The sequence below is a fragment of the Macrotis lagotis genome, chromosome 1 (genome assembly GCF_037893015.1).
Source record: "Macrotis lagotis isolate mMagLag1 chromosome 1, bilby.v1.9.chrom.fasta, whole genome shotgun sequence".
Classification (NCBI taxonomy): Eukaryota; Metazoa; Chordata; class Mammalia; order Peramelemorphia; family Peramelidae; genus Macrotis; species Macrotis lagotis.
The window spans coordinates 535,986,193-536,002,754 of NC_133658.1; the positions used below are offsets into that span (position 1 = coordinate 535,986,193).

General features: G+C 33.3%; 1 protein-coding gene and 1 pseudogene across 2 annotated transcripts in view; one reads left to right on the forward strand and one right to left on the reverse strand.

Annotated features, from left to right (window-relative positions):
- The window catches only part of PDK3 (pyruvate dehydrogenase kinase 3), a 137,510-nt gene that overhangs the window by 56,389 nt on the left and 64,559 nt on the right, over positions 1 to 16,562 (reverse strand). The window lies entirely within an intron of this gene.
- Positions 7,335 to 7,967, forward strand: LOC141506988 (Fanconi anemia core complex-associated protein 24 pseudogene; annotated as a pseudogene).

Here is a 16,562-nt window from a genome sequence, read left to right on the forward strand (position 1 = left end):
TTTCTTTTTTTGTCAATGAAGAACAGTCTATGTGGGGCAATGACCATTTGTTAGATATAATGTAAAGGGGAATTGGTATTCAGGTATGGATTGAATAGGATGGCTGCAGAAGGTTCTTTTCAATGCTGAAATTCTATGGGAGTCAAATTAGCTTAAGAGCTCAATTTACTTTGGCATCTTCAATACCTATGGTATTTCTGATCTCAAAGCAGAAGGTTATATTAGTAATAAATGTAATGATTTTTACATAAAAGAGAAAAATAATCTATCAACATAAACATAACCCCTTCAGAAAATCTGCAATTTAGTCCTCTGCCTATTCCTATTTTATCGATTCTTTCCTTCAATTAAATCCAGTCTTCTACATAAGTGATGAATAAGGATGACAAAAAACAAAGATGACTAGGGAAGGGGGATAACCCTTACCCTTCAATGTAAAACCAAATTTTCTGAGGCAAATGCATAGCTGATAATTCCAAAATCACCATAAGATTATACCCAGTACCTTGCTGCTGAATGTGAATGAAAAGAAAGGAATAGATGTGCTTTCAATCTAAATTGGGAAATGAAAAGGACAAAAACTGAGCAATTAGGTCAAAAGTAAGGCATTGCCATCTGAATCATGTAAGACAAGTAGCTGGAAGGTCTGAACATAAAAAGAAAGAGAATGAGGAAGTCAGACTAGGGATTGACTCTAAAATACAGTATCTTTTTGACTTCATTAATCAAAAGTCATCAGAGCAAGTTTAAGTTAAAAATTAAAAGTTAAAACAACACAAAGTCATTATCTAAAACCAATCAAATTATAAGGTAAAATAGAAAGTGGGAATAGCTAATAATGGAGCTGTGCAAAGTTGTTATAATAGTACACACTGTTAGAAGAGCTGTGAATTCAATCATTCTGGAAAACTTTGGAATTATACAAAAAATTGATTTTTATTTTAATTTTATTTTTGGTTACATTTTAAATTTCAAATTGTCTTCCTCCATCCTTCCTCATCCCAGGCTAGAGGTTACCATCAGAAGCATACACGTGTGTTTGTGTGTGTGTGTGTTTTTGTACATATATAGCCACAGACTCATTTAGATAATATGTTCTATGTTTTTCTAATTTTCTCATATCTCCCTTTATATCTAAGTCGTGTATGCACTTTGACCTTATCAGGGGTAAATGCTATAAGATTTTGGTCTATATCCAATTTCTGCAAGTCTGTCTTACAGTTTTCCCAAAAAACTTACCAAATCATGAATTCTTATTCCAAAAACTTAAATTTTTACATTTGTCAAACACAACTATAACTATACTGCATTTTGTATATCTTTTCTATTTCACTGATCCATCTTTCTGTTTCTTAGCCAGTACCAGATAGCTTTGATAATTACTGTCATAATATAGTTTAAGATCTGGTAGTACTAAACCTCCTTCCTTTACTTTTTTTTAGTTCCTTTAAATATTCTTGACCTTTTGTTCTTCCAAATTAATTTTTTTATTATTTTTCTAGCACAATAAAATAATTTTTTGCAATTTAATTCAGATGGCATTAAATAAACAAATCAGTTTAAATGGATTTTTTTAGTTATTGATGAACAATTAATATTTTTCCAATATTTTAAATCTGATTTTATTTGCATAAAAAAACATTTTATCATTATGTTCATTAGTTTCTGGGTTTGTCTTGGCAGGCTTATTACTCCCAAGTAGTAATCCTGTCTAGTTATTTTAAATTAGATATCACTTCTTGCAAAGTTTTGTTGGTGAGTTAAAGAAATGTTAATGATTTCTGTGGTTTTATTTAATATCCTGCTACTTTGCTAAAATTATTCTGTTTTAATTAATATTTTAATTGAAAATATAGAATTTTCTAAGTATATCATCATATCATCTGCAAAGAGATGAAGTTTTATTACCTCACTGCTCATTCTGATTCCTTCAATTTCTTTTTCATCTCTTACTGCTAATCCTAGCATTTCTAAAACAATACTAAATAATACTGGTGATAATGGGCATCCTTATTTCATTCCTGATCTTACTGGCAAGGTTTTGAAATTATTACCACTAGAAGTAATGCTTGCTGATGGTTTTAGGTAGATGCTTATCATTTTAAGTAAAAATCCATTATTATACCAATGCTTTCAAGTGTTTTAATAGGAATGAGTATTGTATTATATGTCAAGAGCTTTTTCTGCCTTCATTGATACAATTATTTTTGCTACCTTTGTTAATGATTTTAGGATATGTTAATTATGTTCTACATTCCTAGTATAGATATTCACTTGGTTGTAATCTTTGTGACATACTGCTGTAGTATTCTACTTAGTTTTTATTTGGGATTTATGTATCCATGTTCATTAATGAAACTGGTCTACAATTTTTGTTTCTGTTCTTCCTGATTTAGGTATTAGCTTTATATTTATTTCCTAAAAAGGATATAGTAGGACTCCTTCCTTGCCTATGACTATAAAACATTTATTAAATATTAGAATTAGTTAACTTTTAAATGATTGGTAGGATTCACTTGTAAATCTATCTGGTCATAATTTTTTCTTAGGAACTCTTGTTCAATTTCTCATTCTAAAGTAGGTTTATTTAGATATACTCTCTCTTCTGTTAATCTAGGCAGTTTATATTGTTCCTAATTATTCTGTTATTTCACTTAAAACTATTAAAATTTATTGACATATAATTTAGCAAAATAATTTCCACTAATTGTTTTGATTTCATCTTCATTAGCGGTATATTCACCATTTTCATTTTTAATACTGGTCATGTTATTTTTCTTTTTAAAAATCACACTAACCAATGGCTTCTCTTTCTATTAATCTGTCCTTATTAAATATAATATATATCTATTGCCTTGTGATAAAAGATACACTTAATATTTCTGCTTTTCAGCATTTAACTATAAAGATTATTTTGGTTTTTTTGCAAGGCAATGGGGTTAAGTGACTTGCCCAAGGTCACACAGCTAGGTAATTAATAAGTGTCTGAGATTAGATTTGAACTCTGGTCCTCCTGACTCCAGGACTGGTGCTCTATTCACTGCACCACCTAGCTGCCCCAACTATAAAGTTTTTATACTTTTAATATATGATCAATTTTTGTAAAGGTGTTATGTATCATTGAGAAATTAATTTGCTTCAGAAAGATATATCTAGCTTAGCTAAGATTCTATTTTTTTGGTTCTATTTTTTGGTCTATTTTTTTGGTTCTGACAGGGGAAGAACTATTATAGTTTTGTTAACTACCTCCACCTGTAATTCATTTAGAGTTTCTTTCAAAATTTGGATGTTTTAGCATTTGGTGCACATAGGTTTAGAACTATTATTAACTCATCATCTGTTATCATAATTCATTATTTTTCATCATAATGTAGTTCTGTTAATCTTTTTAAATTAAATCTATTTGTGCTTTAAACCTTGTTTTGGATAACAATTGCTTCTTTTGTATCGACTGAAGCACAATAAACTCTACTCCAGACCTTTATTTTTACTCTATGTGTATCTCTCATTTTAAAATGTATTTCTTGTAAATAAACTATTGTCAGATTCTGATTTGTAATTCATTCTGTTATTCATTTCCATTTTAGGAGTTGAGTTTACCCCTTTCACATTCAAAATTATAATTAATAGTTGTGCATTTCCCTCCATTCTATTTTTTCTTTCTTTCCCTCTCTTTTTTACACCATTCCCTCAAAAGTCTAATTTACTTCTAACCACCATCTCCCTAACTCTTAAGAGTCCATCTCTTATCCTCTCACCTTACCCTCCTATTCCTTGGTATACTCATCTTTCTAAAATTCCCTCCCTTATCTTCTCCCCACTACCCTCCAATTCTTGATGTGCACATCTTTCTAAGACTTCCTTCCTTATCCCTTCCATTCTTTCTCCTTTCTAAGATTTCTATACCCTTCTAATGTAGATATTATTCCCTCTTTAACCATTTCTGATGAGAATGAGGTTCTCTATACTACCAGTCCTCTACTCTCTCCTGACATATTGTAACAGTTCTTCCATCTATGCATTCTCATTCAAATTACCCAATGATAACATTCTTGAATGAAAAAAAATGTTTTCCCATATTATAAGTAAATAGTTTGATCTTATTAAATCATTTTTAGTTGGTCTATAATGTTTACTTATATTTCTCCTGATTCTTATGTCAAATTTTCCATTAAGTTCTGGTCTTCTCTCACAAACACCTGAAAGTCCTTTAAATCATTAAAGATTCATTTTTCTCATACAGGATTATTAGCTTTGGTAGGAAACCCTGCTCCACTTTTCTTTGAAATACAATGTTCTAGACCCTTTGGACTTTTAATGTAGAAGCTGCTAAATCTTGTGCTATCCTGACTGTAGCTCACATTACCTCTGGAAGAGTAAAGTGAGACTGACAACTTTGCACAGTCCTCCCTCACTTAAATCTAATTCACATTCATGTCATGGCATCACCTCCTTGTTGACACGGATCTATAATGAAGGACAAATAACAAACTATGAGTATTCAGAAAAGCAGTTGACCAGTTGGACAACAAAGCCTTAACTTCTTCTGTGCTTTCCTTTCTTTTTTTTTTGTTTCATTTCTTTCTTAACTGCCTTAATCTAGGAAAGGAAACTGCCTCAATCAAACTGAGATCTGATAAGATCTGATAAAGACCTTAGCTTAAAAGGTCAAAGCTCCCATTGCATCCAGCCGGGGGTCATCTCTAATCATCTTGATCCAAATCATGCCACTGGTCACAGATGGCTCTGGAGGAAAGAGTGAGGTTGGAGACTTTGTACAGCCCTGTCTCACTTAAGTCCAATTCACATGCTAATCAAAATATCACCATTCTGAAGTCACCCATCTTCTTAGAGAATGAAGAATAAACAACCACATAGCTAGTTATAAAATCTTACTTAATTTTCTTCCTTTTGGGATGCAGTGTTCCAAGACTTTCTCTCCTTTGAAGTTGCAGTTGCTAAGTAAAGTAAAATCAGTTTTTTTAACTTAACTATTTCTGAATTTGAACCTAGATCTTTTCTATCACCATAATAGTTATCTATGGTTGGAATCTTTCTCTTCTGTGTACTCATTTTTTTAGCAGTTTATTTCTTGACTGTTTACTTTTAGAGTCAGATTCTAGGACTAAGGTATGGTTTACTTTCTGTGGCTGCAAGCTTTAGCTTACCACTCTGCCCTGAAACCAACACATAGTCAGCAAGGCACCCACCTTTCTACAGCACACTCACTAACATAGCATGACCCTGCCATCTCACTCAGACCACAGCCTTCTCTTCTGGTCAGCATATCCAGGCCCCAAGTCCAATGCCAGTTGAGGGGTATTTAGTCTTCCCTTGAGCAGACCTCTAATCCCTACACTGTCTGGGGGCAAAAGTTGAAAGATGAGGGTGCCACCCTACCCAGCTGCCCTCAGGGCTTGCTGTTTATAGATTTGATGGTATGTGCCTGGAGGCATATGTGCTTGATCAGACCTCACCCAGGAGGCAAATCTTTTCCTAATATCCTCCCAAGTTGTCTTAGGTTAGATAACTCAAAGTTCATGTGGAGGCATTATTTTAAATACCTTGTAGGGGAATTCAGGAAGACCAGTAATTTCCTGCTTTATTCTTCCATCCTCCCAGAATTCTTTATTGAAACTATTATGTTATTCTTAAAACTGCAATTCTACTGCTACTAGGTTTTACAAAAGGTCATAGACAAAAACAAAGATCCAATGTGTACTAAAATATTCATAGAAGCATTATTTGTATTAACACAAAGTTGAACACAAAATATGTACTCATCAACAGAGAAATAATTGAACAGGTTGTGTTTTATCTAGGCAATTGAAAATACTAAATTGAGGCACAAAGAATTAAAATATGAGAAGACCTTTTATACTGATTGGGATAAGGCTGGAGAATAAAAATAGAAGCAAAATAATAAAATACACAAAGATTTTTGTTGTTAGGCATTTCAGTCATGCCTTACTCTTTATGACCCTATTTAGGGTTTTCTTGGTAAAGATACGAGAGTGATATCTTTTCCAATGCATTTTACAGATGAGGAAACTGAGTTAAATTAAGATTAAGTGACTTGCCCAGGTCACACAGCTACTACTGTCTGAGGGGGGCACTGGAACTCATGAGAATTAATCTTCAGGCCCAGAACTGGCACTGTGCCAGCTAACCACCCAATAAAATGATTAAAAGGATATAAATTGATAAAACAGCAAGTAACAAGGAATTAGATCAAATACAAAAGCTATTTGTTGTTCCAGATGCATGATGATGTTCTAGCATAATTTCTTTCTGAGTAAGTAGAATATTAGACATAATTCCAGTCACAATTGTTACAGTAAATAATTTTGCTTAAAGTTTTTAAAGAAAAATTACTTGTGGAAAGTGATTGTTAATTTAAATAGAAATGTATTCATTTAAAAAAAAAACCAGTATGGGCAATTTACAAGATGAAAACAGGAGAGAAGACTTCCGATTAAGATACTATTGTCAAAGGTCACACCCAACAAAGTTCTAAAAATGTACCATAAGAAAGTATAGTAAGAAAAACTAGAGAAAGAGCAGCAAGTTCCTCTATTCCATTGAGGATGGCACAAGAAGGCTGCAGGTGATCTGAGTTGTAGACAAGACTTAGAAGGAAGACAAAAGGTTTTGGCTCTGCCTAATTAAACTGGTAAGAGGCAGAGTCAATTCCTCATACAAAGAAGCAGGTAACTCATGCTTGCCTGGGGCTTTTCAAGAGGCTTGAAGCTAGTATCCTGATAATACACACTGAAGCAACAACCAGAGATATGACCAGTGATACACCCAAGACTACCAGTAAACAGAAAGATGGAGGGCCAGCATACTGGCCAGGCAGCCCAGTCCCAGGACAAAGCAAGATGGGTTTAGGACAGAATCCACGCATTCTACTCTAAGGACAAAGCAGAAGGGTCCTGTAAAAGACCTATAATTAAAAGAATCTTTGACAAGTAACTGGGGATTGTTAGGGCCAAGATGAATTGATAAGTTAGGGTTTGTGAAAGGATTAGAAAGCAGAGTTGGACTGAAGCTAAAACCAGTATTTGGCAGAAAGCTCTAGAAGACAGTATTTTCCACAGTCCTAGGTATCCAAGTCAAAAGTGCAGTAACGAAGAATCCACAACACATAAGGAACAAGAAAACCAAGTAAGACTTGACTATTCTTCCAAGAGTATGTAATGAAGAAAAGTCTGATTCTAACGCCAAATACTAATCCAGAAATTAGATAAATGAATAATAAAAAATAGCAAATATAATAAATACTATGGGTAAAGAAAAACTCATTAAGAATCCTAGAAAAGGCAGGAGGGGAACTCATCCGGAGACTCATTTAGACTCTCCCTAAGCCAACACCATCACTATATAAATGGAATATAATTGATGGAGAAAGAAGCCACATTTTCGGGTACAGGCCTTATACACGTTCCTTTTGGACATGTTGTTGGATGTGAGATATGGTGAGGGTCTCAGTTAGCCCAAGGAATGCAAGCAGATCTGGTGGTAGGAAATGGATATAAAAAAAGAATTGTTCGACTTAGAAATGCCAGTAATCTTCACAGAATTATAATAGTTGAAAAAACACAGCTGAGTGAACAGTACTTTACTGCAGTGCAGAAATTTGTTGTGCTAGAACTGGGAATGGCATTACTTTCGGTGTCCAACCAAATGGAAGCATCCCAGCTTATTATCCAACTGGTCCATGAACAAACCAAAGAGTGCCATAGAAATCCATTTCTTAGGAAGAAAAGCTGCCAGCTTTCTAAATCATCAGTACTTCAAACAGTACAGCAGATACCAGGAGTTGGAAAAGTGATAGCCCTGCTTCTGTTGCAGGAGTTTGCAAGCATCCAAAAAATGTGCAATGCCTCTATCCAAGAACTTGAGGAAGTAGTTGGACATACACTAGCAGAAAAAATACATATGTTCTTTACCCAATCAAGGTGACAATACAAGAGCATTTTTGTCCTTCCACATTACCAAATCTAAGATTGTGCTTTTCTTTACCTATATTGAAACCAAGGAATTTGCTTCTTCATCTTGAATCAAGTATTGAAAGGAAGGGTCAACCTAGAGCCATTATCTCTACACTCCTGTTTTAATCAGCTACCTCTTGGCCATAGGTCTTTTTTTTTTTGGCTAGGCAATAGAATGGGGTTAAGTGACTTATCCAAGGTCACACAGCTAGGTAATTATGAAGTGAGGCTGGATTTGAACTCAGGTCCTCCTGACTCTGGGGCCAGTGCTCTTTCCACTACGCCACCTAGCTGCCCTGGCCATAGGTCTTAAAACTAGCAACACAGAAATTGCTGTTCTTTGACCAATTGTCTAATGATGGCTTTTGTGATTCTTAAAATCATCAAAATTTAAAGTCAGTGTATCTTATTCTCAGAAATTTACACCAGTTTAAATTTTTAAAAATAATTAGTTTAAAGGATGTTAAGAAATAATGATATGACAATGATCATAAGATCAACCTTCTTAGACCTCCTCTGAATAAGAATCCTAGAAAAAAAGAAAATAATTTCACAAGTAAAGGTAAAAACTCAGAAAAAAGACTCAAGAACAAGAACATCAATAATGGCTAGAAGAAATAAGTAAGAAAGAAAATATAAAATTTTATGTAGAATTAAAGCTCTTGGGGGGAGAGGAAGTAACTTAGAATTCAAAAAAAACTTTTTCCAAGTAGTAGTCCTTCAAAAGCAGAATGGAACAAAGAGAATAAGACAAGAAATATTATTAGAAAGTCAAAAATTGAAAATAAAGATAAAAATGAAATGATTAAAAAAAACACAACTGCTTTGGAAAAATGGATCTAGGAGAGACTATTTAAGAATTATGGTTAGGGGTGATTATAGGACTATAATCCATGCTACTTGGGGAGGTTGAGGTTGGTGGACTGCTTGAGAGGAGTTGAGCCACAACTGGAGCCACTGATCAGACAGATGCCTGAGCAGCAATATTAAAAGTCCTAAGAGCAGAGTGAATGAACTGAACCATATTTAGAAACAGAGTTGTCTATAACATAATTGAAGAGTGAGAAAAGAGTACATTAACACATTAGTAGGTACTGGAATACAGAGTCATCTCATAAACCTGATTCTTATCTAAAAACAAGCAAAGTATTGCTAAACACACAAAGAGCTAGGTGCAGAAATTCATAAATTTCAACAGGAAAACATGTAGGGACAAGGAGAAAAAGAAAAGTTATAATAACAGTATAACTTCAGAGAGTATATCACAAATAAGGAAACCAAAAATAGAAAAATATAAAAGATAAGATGGGGATCTGGATTAGGTGAACAAAGAAGGGGCAGAAGACTTTCAGAGCAAAGCCAAGAAGACTAGTGACAAGCTAGCAGCTTCCAGAGCTTTTCCCAAAACACCATTAAAGGAAGCCTCTACACAGACATATATCAGGCGGCTAGGTGGCCCAGTGGATAAAGCCCCGGCCCTGGAGTCAGGAGTACCTGGGTTCAAATCTGGTCTCAGACACTTAACAATTACCTAGCTGTGTGGCCTTGGGCAAGCTACTTAACCCCATCTGCCTTGCAAAAACCTAAAAAAAAAAAAGCCATATATCCCACCAAAAAAAAGGATGGAAACAAGTTTTCAACTGTAGACATCATGGAGGTGAAGGTCTGTCTTTTTAGGGGAAAGAGGAAGTAAAAACCAGTAAGGTGGGCAAGCAGGGAAAGTCAGCAGTGGCTTTTAGCCATAGTGCACCCCAGTCCTTGCAGCCAGATAGCGAACCAGAAAGGAAGGTCCCATTCCCCAGCAAAATCTGAATCCTTGGAACACTGGGGCAAATGACAGGAGTGGTATGGGAATAAACCAATGCACAGGCAAAGCCTGGACGTATATACGAGGAAACAAATCTCTGCATAGACTCTGGGCTGCACAGGCAACATTTTGGTCAATATGTCAGGGATCAGACCTCACCCAAAACCTGCATGGAAAGCTCAGGATTATACTCCCTATACCCCAGGAGCAGAGCTTAAACAACAAAAATGAGCAAAAAACTAAGAGTGGCAATAGTAGAAAGCTACTTGGCAGACAGAGATGCCATCTCAGAAGAAGAAAGCAATGACAAATTACCTACTACATGAAGTCTCAAAGGAGTCTGTGAATTGGACTCAAATCCAAAAGTTCATAGAAGAGCTTAAAAAAATATTTTAAAAACCAAATAAGAAAAATGGAAAAAAAGAAATGAGAGCTGTGCAGAAAAATTATGAAAAACTGACCAAAGGAATTAATTATTTTAAAAAATAAAAATAAACAACTGGAAAAAGAATGTAACTTCAAAACACAAAATCAACCAGCTGGAAAAGGAATGCAACTCACCTAAAACTCAAATTAACCAAATATAAAGAGAATGGAACTCAGCAAAACATAAAATTAACCAATTAGAAAAGGAAACATAAAAACTAACAGAAGAAAGTGAAATCCTAAAAATAAGATTTGTACAAATAGAAACTAATAAATCTATGAGACCCCAAGGGTCCATCAAACAAAATCAAAAGGCTAAAAACATTCAAGAAAATGTAAAGTATCTTTTAGGAAAAAATAAATGTCCTGAAAAAAGATCCAGGAGGGATAATTTATGAATTATTAGTCTACAAAAAAAAGCCTAGATTAAAAAAAGAGCCTGAATAATATCTTTCAGGAAGATCAAGAAGACAAAATAGTCCTTGAAAGAATACATAAAACACCTCCAGAAAGAGACCTCCAGTTAGAAACTCCAAGAACTATTATAACCAAATTCTAGAATTTTCAAATAAAGGAAAAAATATTGCAAAAAAAGTCAAAAAGAAGCAATTTAAATACAAAAGAAACACAATCAGAATTACACAGGATCTTTCAGCTTCAACATTAAAGGACCGAAGGTCTGAAATACAATATTTCAGAGGGCAAAGGACCTTGGATTACAAAGAATTTACTATCCTGCAAAATTCAGCATTTTCTGTCAAAGGAAAAGATGGATGTTCAATGAAATGGAGGACTTCCAAAATTTTCTGATAAAAATTTTTGAACAGAATTGAAGAGAGAATTCAATCTTCAAATACGATTCAAGAGATGTATAAAAAGATAAATGGAAAAGGGGGAAAATGTTAGTCAAGAACATTAAAACTGTATACAACCTTAACAAGGGGGAAAAAAAAAAACCTTGTAACTATTGAGAATTGTATTTCCCTGAGGAGATAGTTAAAGGGTTGAACATAGTTATATGAGCTGCTTTAATTCTGCCTTGGTCATAGAGCTCAGCACTTTCTCTGTTGAGTGTACCTTATGTTGGGTCATCCTGTGCAGTTTCCCATGACTTACAATCAATTGTAAAGTTCTTAAGACAGACTGGTTGCACAGTACTTAGAGGCTCTATACATAATTAAATAAGAAGTGATTTTACTTTACTAGATACTAACAAATTTGTAGTATAATAGGCAGAGGGTGAGAATGTACTTAGAAGGACTGGACATAAAGAGATTAGAAAGTGATCTTATCTTAATCCACACATTAGTTATATACCATGTTGGAGGTGCTAAAGAGACAGTGAAAGAGACTTCACCTGATGCTTTGGTTGGAGTGCTATAGAGATGAAGGGAAAGTATACTCATTAATCAAATAATCAATCATTAACTCAACCTTTGAGAATAGTTATTTCTATCAGGTCAGATAAAAGGAGTATATTTTGACAAAGGGGATGTAAGAACAAGACAGGGTTAAAAAGTAGGACTAAACTAGGAAAAAAGATAGGCATTAGTGGATACATAACACTAGATGAAGAGGATCAAAGACCTGTTATAGTAGAGGAAAAGAAGGAGAGGTATGAACATTGAATACATCCTACTTAATAGATTTGACCCAGAGAGGGTATAACATACATTTCTAATTGGGTTTAAAAATCTATCCCACCCTACAGGGAAATAGGGAGGGAATGAGAAAGAAAAGGAAAGAAGGGACTGATAAAAGGGAAGGAAAAAGTGAAAGTAAACTGAAAGTTAAAATTTTAAATAAAAGTTAAAGGGGGAAAGGGAGAAAAGCATTGGTGAGGAGGAATCCAAGGAAAGGAAAGAGAAAAGTACAAATGGGGAAAATAACATGGAGGAAAATACAGAATTAGTAGTCTTAACTGTAAATGTGAATGGAATGAATTCTCTCACAAAATAAAAGCAACTAGCAGAATGGATTACAAACATTAAAATATGTTGTTTACAAGAAACACATTTGAAGCAGAGAGATACACACAGGGTAAAGATAAAAGTTTGCAACAAAATATATTATTCTTCAAAAGAAATAAAAAATCAGGGGTAGCGATCCTGATCTCAGACAAAGAAAAAGCAAACATAGATCTCATTAAAAGGGATAAGGAAGGAAACAAAAATGTTCTTAAAAGGTACTACTAGCAATGAAGTTATATCATTATTAAACATATAGGCACTAGTGTTATAATATCCACATACTTAGAGGGGACACTGAATGAATTACAAGCAAACATAGACAGTAAGAGTATAATAATGGGGGACCTCAACCTCTCAGAATTACACAAATCTAACATCAAATAAAAAAGAATGAAGTTAAGATGAATAAAATCTTAGAAAATTTCGATATGATAAACCTTTGGAGAAAACTGAAAGGGAATGCCTCTGCCAAAATTGACCATGTACTAGGGGCATAAAAACCATATCATCAAATGCAGAAAGGCAGAAATAATAAATGCATACTTTTCAGATCATGATGCAATAAAAATTATCTGTAATAAAGGACCGTGGAAAGATAAACCAAAAATTAATTGAAAATTAATTTTAAAGAACAAGTGAATCAAACAATGAATCATAGAAATAATCATTCATTTCATCCAAGAAATTGATAAACAATGAGACCTAATACCAAAATTTATGGGATGTAGTCAAAGCAGTTTTATGGGGAAATTTTATCTCTAAATGCTTATATGAATAAAATGAAGAAGAGATCAATGAATTAGGTATGCAACAAAAAAGCTAGAAAAAGAACAATTAAAAATTCCGAAGATCAAAGGAGAGATTAATAAAATTGAAAGCAAGAAAACCATTGATCTAATAAGACAAAGAGTTGACTTCATGAAAAAATTAAAATTGATAAAATTTTGGTTAATCTGATTTATAAAAGGAATAAATACCAAATTACCAGTATCAAAAATGAAAAGGGTGAACGTCACCACCAATGAGGAAGACATTAAAGAGATAATTCAGAACTATTTTGTTCAACTGTTGCCAATAAATTTGATAACTTGAGTGAAATTGATGAATATTTACAAAAATACAAATTATCCACATTAACAGAAGAGGAAATAAAATACTTAATACCATTTCAGAAAAAAGAAACAAAAGAAACCATCAATAAACTCCCTAAGAAAAAATCTCCAGGTCCAGATGGATTTACAAGGGAATTCCACAAACACTTAAGGAACAATTAATTTCAATTCCATATAAATGATGTGGAAATGCTCCTACTCTATCCCTTACATGAGGAAATTGAAGGAATGAGGAGGCAAAACTTTCACTCTTTGCAGATGATATGATGGCATGGTTAGAGAACTTGAGAAAATCATCTAAATATCTACTTGAAACTATTAATAACTTCAGCAAAGTAGTAAGATATAAAATAAATCCATATAAATCATCAACATTCTATAAATGAACAACAAAGCAGAAGGGCAAGAAAGAGAAATTCCATTTAAAGTAAAATACTTTACTATTACTATAAATACTAATACATAAAAATACTTGGAAATCTATTCCTCAAACAAACCCAGACAAACCAGAAATTGTATGAACACAATTACAAAACTCTTTTCACACAAATAAAGTCAGATCTATAGTTGAGGTCAAGCTAATATAATAAAAGACAATTCTACTCAAATTAAATTGCTTATTTAGTACCATAACACTCAAACTACCAAATACTATTTTAGTGAGATAGAAAAAAATAGTGGCAAAATTCATCTGGAGCAACAAAAGGTCAAGAATATATCAAAGGAACTGATGAAAAAGAATGCAAATGAAAGCAGCCTTGATCTACGAGATCTAAAACTATACTATAAAGCAGCAGTCATCAAAACTGGTTAAGAACTGGTTACTGGTCAAGAAATAGAGTAATGGATCAATGGATACAGAAAATGACCATAGTAATTAATCTGTTGTTTGACAAACCCAAGGATATTAGCTTCTGGGATAAGAATTCACTATTCAACAAAAACTGTTGGGAAAATTGGAAAATAGTATGGCATGATACACATCTCACACCCTATACCAAAATAAGGTCAAAATGGGTATAGGATTTAGACATAAATAATTAACAAATAAAATAATTAACAAACCAAGAAATATTCTAACAGACCTAAGGAAAGGGGAGAAATTTACAGCCAAACAAAAATAAAGTACAATATAAGTAGCAAAGTGGATGATTTTGACTATATTAAATTAAAATTTTTTTACAATAATAAAACCAATGCTGCCAAGATTAGAAGGAAAACAGCAAGCTGGCAAACAACTTTCACAGTTAGGGGTTCTGATAAATTATAGAGAATTGAATCAAATTTATAAAGTTAAAAGTCATTCCCCAATTGATATGAACAGGTAGTTTGCAAATGAAGAAATTAAAGCTACATATAATCACATGAAAAAATGCCCCAAATTACTGATTAGAAAACACAAATTAAAGCAAATCACACCTATCTAAGACGACAAAAAAGAAAAACAATCCATGTTGGACATTAATGCACTGTTGGTACAATTGTGAACTAATCCAACCATTTGGGAGAGCAATATGGAAGTATGCCCAAAGAACAATAAAATTTATCACACTCTTTGACCGAGCCCAATACTAGGCCTATATCTAAAAGAAATCATAAAAAAGGGGAGAAGTCCTACATGTTCCAAAATATTGATAGCAGTTTGTAGTGGCAAAGAATTGGAAATGGAGGAGACTCCCATCAACTAGGGAATGGCTGAACAAATTATAGTATATGAATGTTTTGGAGTACTACTGTTCCATAGGAAACCATGAATAGTTAAACTTTAGAAAAGCATGGAACAAATCACAGGAACTAATGTTGAGCCAAAGGAACAGAACCAAGGGAACATTGTACATATTAAACATTGTGAGCTGATCCAGTGTTGATGGATGCAGATCCTCTCATTAGTTCAGAAAACTAGGACAACTTAGGAGCTCCATTATGGGCAATACCATCCACATCCAGACAAAGAAAAACAAAAGGAAAAAAAAATGGGGAAGAAAAAAAGAAATGACAGAATCTGAATGAATTCTATGTTCACTTTTTTAAAATTTCTCTTATTTTTTCCTTCCTATTCCACGGTTTTCTTTCTTCCTAATTCCTCATACACAAAATGACTAATATGTAACCATGTTAAATACAAATAAACATGTACAAATATACATGTAGACTGTTTGCTGCTGAGGGGAAGGGGGTAGGAAGAGAAGGTGAAAGAAAACTGTCTAACTTATAAATATGCATGAGGATGAATGTTGAAAAACTTTCATAATATGTTAATTGGAAAAATTAAAAAATCAATTTAAAAAAGAAAAAGAAAAGAAGGGGTAGAGAAGCCTGATTAGATAAATACCTTAAATATAGATTTCTAATTTTGATCACTTCCTTTTCTTTAACTACCTTCTATGTGAATGGGGAAGAGAAATAAAGAAGATAAAAAAAAGAAGACAGGACAGAGGGAGACACATGATTAAAAATAACAGTGAATGTGAACTCACCCATAAAACAAAGGAATGTAACAAAAGAATTAAAATGAAGAATTCAACAATATGATGTTTTTATATGAAGTCTAATGGAAACAAAGATTCCTATAAAAGTTTAAAAGGAAGGGCTATATAAAAATGTTAACTTCAAGTAAAATTAAAAAAACACAAATGTAAGTAATCCTATTCTTAGAAAGGATAAAAGCAAAATCTGACAAAGTTAAGAGATCTATAAAAAGCAAGAAATAATTAAATAACATCAACACTTATTTATATGCCACATCAAATTATCTAGATATTTAAACAAAAGTTAATTGTATTACAGGGAGAAATAGATAACAAAACTAATAGTTGGCACCTCAATATGCCCACAATTCAGAACTGGATAAATCCAGCACAAAGATAAATTAAAAGGAAGTTATGGACTTGAATTTTTTTTAGGTTTTTTTTTTTTTTGCAAGGCAAATGGGGTTAAGTGGCTTGCCCAAGGCAACACAGCTAGGTAATTATTAAGTGTCTGAGTCCAGATTTGAACCCAGGTACTTCTGACTCCAAGGCCAGGGCTTTATCCACTACGCCACCTAGCCACCCCAGGACTTGAATCTTATTTCAGAAGTCTGTTATGATAGATCTTTGGCAGTTATCAAATTTTGAGTAATATGTATATGATTATCAGCTGTGCATGGCACTTTTCCAAAAACTGATCATTTGTTGGGGCATAAAACCAGATGAACTAAAAAAACAACAATAAATCATTACTGACTATAACAAAATGAAAATTATAATCAATA